The sequence below is a fragment of the Teleopsis dalmanni genome, chromosome 1, assembly GCF_002237135.1.
Source record: "Teleopsis dalmanni isolate 2A chromosome 1, ASM223713v2, whole genome shotgun sequence".
In the NCBI taxonomy this organism is placed as follows: domain Eukaryota; kingdom Metazoa; phylum Arthropoda; class Insecta; order Diptera; family Diopsidae; genus Teleopsis; species Teleopsis dalmanni.
In genome coordinates this window covers 185,663,773-185,670,485 of record NC_051846.1, presented here as the reverse complement: position 1 = coordinate 185,670,485, position 6,713 = coordinate 185,663,773, and the positions used below count along the sequence as shown (strand labels likewise).

The window sequence follows — 6,713 nt, the reverse complement described above, 5'->3', positions numbered from 1 at the left end:
ATACAGTACATACTCATACAGTACATACTTATACCGCACATATTCATATGTGAAAGTAAGTTAAGTAAAAGTTGAGACAATTACGTATGTATGAATAAATATTTTTCTGTCTGCTTTTGACTGCTCGAAAGTATTGTCTTTTATATGAGAATTTTCTCAATTTAATATTCTCCGAAAATCCACAAGGTTTCTTGCCTGGACTGGTATTTAATAAACTTTTTCTGTACTTAATTTTAAATTATTTTCCTTGCGGTTGCCAATCGCGGCAAAAACTTTTTCAATTAAAATCATCGACATGGTAAAACTATATAACTTTTAATTACGTACATAAAAGATTTTCAACTATAAACAAAAAATTCAACTTTTTAAGTGAAATCTTTGCACTTAAAGTCAAAAATATGAACACAAACGATATCCTGCGAAACATACGACACACTCCCATACATACGTACTCTCACATTAACCAGAAGACAATATTAAGATAGTGTAGCAGGATATATTGAAGAAATTGTTATTTGCTTTATGCTGTTTGTACCGAAATATATGGCAGTATGGCATATACGTACAAGTACGTCCATATACCACAAATGGGCTTGCTGAAGTTTGTATAAATAATTTTTATTGCAATTTTTTAATGCAGAGCTTGAAGAGATAAGGCAGTCAATAAAAAATACTTTTTAAAATTTATATCTGACATTTTCAATTTACTTAAATTAATTAATATTACACATAATCTATGGTTAAGTAAAACTTTTAAAAGAAAAATTATATATTCGACAATATAAACCAATATAAATTTATTCTTAAAAGAATGCTTGAAATGTTTTTATATGTACATTTCATTTACCTTTGTTTTTCTTTATCAACTTTTTCAAGCAATGTCATTGAAAATGAAATAAAATTAATTTCATTTTTCCTACAGACTAAAAGATATCTTTCAAATACATACATTGTTAAACCAACTAAAAAGTAATTATATTGTGGCATAAAAGATATAAAACCACACCACAAATAAATCTTATTAACCTCCATTCACCAACGATTTTTACTCGCCCTTTACAAAATATACTTTGTTATAAAATCATATAAATTATACTGTATACTGCCATGTAGTATATAAAATTATTCCTTTGAAATAAAATTTAATAAGTAATATTTAATCAGTTCTAATTATATATAACATATTAAATGACATGGATAGCACAGCACTCTCCTTTAGACGTATGATTAACCAAGCAAATGTAAGAAAAATAATAGACATATAAAGCAATTTGACATATATCTAATATCAAGGAAATATATTACAAAAGTACAAACATTTTGCTAAGTTTAACAAGAAGAAACTTCTACAGAAACTGTCGGGAAAAAAACATGAAATATACCATTGAACACTTATTTTAACACTAGACAGGTCTATACAAACAAAATTTGTTTTGAGGAACTAAGTGAACTGGGTAAAGTTAACCTTATAAGTACAGTCCATGGTATTTCAGGTACTCCTGCCGCAGTTCTGGAAAGGACGATGAAAGTGTCTCCCAACTGCTTTGTTTCTATGCAGCATAATCACGGCAATGCTTTATCACTGTAGGGGTTTTCTTTTTTGAGAAACATAGCGAATTGCAAGACCTTCCCTTGAATAACATTATAAAGTTCGGGCAAAGATTCTAAGTAGTTCTAACGCTTGAGTTTTTAATTATACGATGTGCAAAAAAAAAAAAACAGAGTAATTGCTCTTTCCTTTATGAAGGGATTAAAAAGACTTAAAATTTGTGGCAATATAAGTTAGTTTAAACCTCACACTCACATCAAAATTTGCGAATACCAATGAACTGGAATTTATTTGGAATAGCATAACTAGGTTATTGTATTTAAAGAAGTTTAGGATTAGGGTTGCACCCCACTCCAAATATATATCTTTATGAATTAAATGTTACTTACCATTTTCGTATTGCTAAAATGAAATGAATATAACAGATGTTATTGGTCTGCTACCTTACTTTTTATAAAGTCAGAAAGAATCATATTAATATCTATGATAGATATACAATAACTACAAGCATTAAAAAAAAATATCAAGTGGTTAGACTACTCTAATGAATCAACTTTCATTGAAATACTGTATCCATAGAAATGCACTGTAAGCATTATAAGTATAATGAAAAATCTGTTTACTTTAGTGAGAAAAAAGACGTGAATTAAGATCATGCGTATGATCATGTTAGTATGACTAAAGCAAAATTTAATCAAATCGATTAGGTTAAGAGAGGTTAAGAGAGTTCATGCTGATATAGCTGTGTACATGACCACTGTAAACCATCTAACATATTACTCACTGTGTTAATTGTCAAAATAATTCCATATTAAATGTGATAGATTTTTTGATAGTAGTATAATATCCTTTTCTATCCTTTAGCGTACTAACTAACCTTCAAGATTGATAAATAAGATTTTTGTTAAAGATCTATGTTTGAGATTTTTGCCAGGCTCATCAATTCATAAGCTTTTGTTATGGCATATATCATTCGTAATAAGTCTAGACATTTACAATGGATGTTTTTAGATATTCCTTTTTTTTCTTTTTTTCCCAGCAACTGTTCTATTTCTTCTTAATTATAATATATACTTTTTTTATATGAGTACTTATTGCCTTATCAACACTGCCACGAGTTTTATCACTTCAATCTTCCTTGCTGAGAAAACTTCTGATCCTAATCTTGCTAGTTCATCTATGATTTTATTTCTTTGTATTCCTCAGAGCTATACAGCACAGTTCATTGACATTTTGCAACGGGTACTCAGTGATCTTAGTATAGTTTTACACTATTTTACTAATTTTAATTTTATATTATAGTAGAGCTGAATGCCTGCTTTTTTGTCTAATAAGATTGTAATTTGTAAATTTTTGTTTATTTTTTATTTTGAAATCAATTGATTTGTTTTGTTGATTGCCGAGAAATAGCAATAGGCTTGCAAGACCAATGACGTATACAAAAGGTTTGATTTGGGTTTAAGCAAACAAGCCTTTTTCCCTTTCTCTCTTTAATATACCTTTAATATCTTTAGCAATGAAAATTTTTTGTTAATATTTTTAACTTCAATGTATATTTACATATTGTCTTTTGGAACATACTGAAAGTATTCGCAAATTGAAGTTTCCTACACTCATTTCGCGTTCTATTTTCGTGCTATCTATGGTAATACTATTTGGCTATGCTAAATTAAAAATGGAAAGATTTGTGTCTCTTTTAAAAGATTGTTTAAAAAGATTGCGTGGAAAGAATTTTCGGATTAGTTTTTAAAATATAGGTAGTCCATGCTTATTACTAGATTATAAAGTAGCTTAACTAGAACGCGGCTATGTTACTTGGTTCTGATTTCGTTCCACCATTTCATTGCAATTCAATCGGCGACATTTAGGCACTGCTTGATTAAACATATACATTTGGTGCATTAGAGATATTATGATATTTTATTTCAACATCGAATATGTAAATGATGTGGATCCTAACCTTATATATCTTTAGATAATTTTTTAAAATATTGTATGTGTATGCAAATACTCGTTTCCAAACTTTCGTTTTCTGTATATAGTATTATTTGACATAATTATGTCTACTTGGACCTCAAAGTAATTTTACGTCACAACACAGAATGGAGTGCACAATTATAGTAACTTTTTCACTTTGAGTGCAGGTAAATAAAAATATTTATGCACATGAATGCAAAAATATGTGAACTTTTAATATTTAGTGCAGTTCGTATGGAATAAAAATAATTATGCGTAGAAAATAGTAGTGAAATAATTAAAAACAAGAAAGGATAGTAAAAATACAAAAAAAATAAAAAGAATAGATGAAGTGGATATAGTATAAAGTGAATTTTTAAAAACTGTGATTATGAAAAAGCCATAATATCTGCAGATGTGTGACTTTAGAGTATTTTTAAATATTTATTATAAAATGAAAAACGTTATTTATTGTTTTCGTATACGTACAGTAGACTTTTCGTAATATAATGAAGCGAAATGAATGTGTGCTTCTGAAAAATAACAACATTTTTAAAAAGCAGTAACACAAAATAAAGTATATTTAACATTTTTCATGAATATAAAACAAAAAACACCCACACTCCCCCTACTCCCCCCACTCCCCGACAAACAAACAAGTGCGCACGCACAGGATATGCTTATGAATATGAATAATGGAAAGGATGAATAATGCCACAGGTGCGCGTACGAAATGAGTTCCTTGCATATGACAGCGTGTGTTTTGTACATGTGAAAATAATTATAAAGTGATTAAAATAATAATAAAAGCGCACTTACCTCCTACTTTAAAAGTGAATTAATGTAAATAATATAATTTAATATTTACGCAACAAAACCATATGAAATTGTCGGTGCTTAGATAAAAGCAGTAGGTGAACAAAGTTCAACTGTATGTGAAGTCCCAACCTTGCTTTTTCATTTTTTTGACAAACTTTCCTGACAAACTTTTTTGCTTGAGTTCTTGCTGTTGACATGTCCATAACTTTGTTTTGAGTTCGATATGTGTGACAACTGTTGGCCTATACTTATATATGCTATAGACACATATACATATATTGAATCACATATGGGCTCATAAGGAAGTACGAGTATGTGCTCATAAAATGTGTAAGCTTCCTCTTACCGCCTGTACAAAAAAATATTCGTACACTCAATGCACGTCCTTGTTGTCCAATTTCCTGCCAATTGGTTAGTTGGAAAGTTAAGCAAACAACTCGGTTTGTTTGTGCACACATGTATATAATGGAATCTGTAAGCAAACACAGATACACACCCATACACCCATACGCCTGCACGTATACGACAATCTGTGTAGATATGTATCTGACTTTTTTTTCTCTCCCTTCTCTACATAATAGTGCAGTTGTTCTTGTTTCTTGTTTTTGTTGTTCTTGTTGTTATTGTTGTTGTTTGTATGTTAGCATGCAATCAAACGTAAAAGTACTCGACGCCCCGTTTCTGTTTAATTGTTGACCAGGGATTGAACACTGTTCGAACGTTGGCCAACAGTCACAGGGACAGTATCAAATACAACAACAATTAAAAGTAAGGCGAGCACAATGATGCACAACAGCAACAATTGCTGTCAATTAAATGCTTTATTTGGCAGCATCTGATGGAAATTTCTTAGCCAAGCCTGAATAGATTGGCTTATATTGGCAGAAAGGAAGCCATTTAGCAACAGGAAAACTTTTTGCTCTTCAATGGTTTTAAGTTGTGTTTTTTATTTGCAACAATTTTCAATAATTAATTCGTATTTACTAATTAACGTTGTTATTCTTAATTAAAAACTTAAGATAAACAAATAAGAATTAAGAGAAAACTTCTACAACTAACGATGATGGTTGTGATAGACTCTCTCCATTATTTCTTAAGACATATAAATTGTCGAAGAAATGTGTCTTGTTTTTTAATCTTATTTAACATTAAACATTTTTTCATACAACTATGATTTAATACTAAACTATTAATAATAATAAACTGTATAAACTGTATATGTATAAAAATTCAACGGTTTCACTAGTTCACTAATGCAAAGCTAATGGAAGAAAATGCACCGGTTGGAAACGTGTTTTATTCGGTATACGCTGATATTAAATGCGGAAGAGAACGTCCGCTTCTACGGTAGCAGTACTATATGACTAACAACATAGAGGCACTCGGTACGGCCGACTGGTGAAGGCAAGGTGCTCGCTGATCTGGGTCTCAATCTAGATTGAAATTATATTTTTGGTTTCATTGTAATAACTAGTTCTCCTATAGCGCCATTGTTATCTGACGAGTGTCCAATGTTATCAATATAAAATAAACTTCAAAACAATTTATAAGAGATGGTTTACACCTCTTGTATATCATGGTAACTCCTACAAAGTCTGCTTATTGGAGTAAGTTACCTTACTTAAAGACTTTTTCTTATTTTCCTGTTAAGTGAAAGCTATAGAATCCTAGTAAAGTTCCAATATTCACGACAAGTCAATCTGTTATTCATCACCTCAATAGTAAATTTCGCTATGCTCATAAAGAGTTGTCACATCGGGAATTGTGTTGTAGATTTACCCTTATTTATGTCCATTTCATTTCATAATTAACAGCACGGTGGAATATTTCTTGGCAAATCTTGAGTTGTGCGTTGCGAAGTTAATTGATTTTCTCACTGGCTTTTAAATATATTATAAAAAATAAAAAAATGTTTGATATGTCACACTTTGATTATTTTTAAATATATTATTTTATTGATCATAAACCAATATCTTGAGTGCCATACCGAAACTTGCACCATGAAGTCTGCACATATACGTAAGTTTGTTAATTGTATTTATGAAAATGAAAGTTAGATTACACCAGCGATCTTTAGGGGATCCATTTAGGATTAGCTCGCATTGTGTTACCGTGTAGTATTACCGTGTAGGGATTAAAAGCACCTAGAACCTTTGGCGAAGCTTAGAATGCTTTTAATGTGTTGAGTGTTGAGTCGTTGCCGTACATGAGCTGAGCAAAGATAGAGTAGATGAGAGGCACTTTCATCGTACTAGCCAAAGCTGCATTAGGTATGATTGAATGGGTGATTTAATCTTCCAGCATGGTTTTCTAATCTACAATAACCTATAAGTAGACCTACCAAAAGACTGATATAACACTAAAAACTTATTAAGTTCCTACTCCAATC

At 30.4% G+C, this 6,713-nt stretch overlaps 1 protein-coding gene across 1 annotated transcript in view; it reads left to right on the top strand.

Moving 5' to 3' along the window:
* The window catches only part of LOC119666888 (transmembrane protease serine 9-like), a 67,501-nt gene that overhangs the window by 11,746 nt on the left and 49,042 nt on the right, over positions 1-6,713 (top strand). The gene's annotated exons all lie outside the window — the stretch shown is intronic.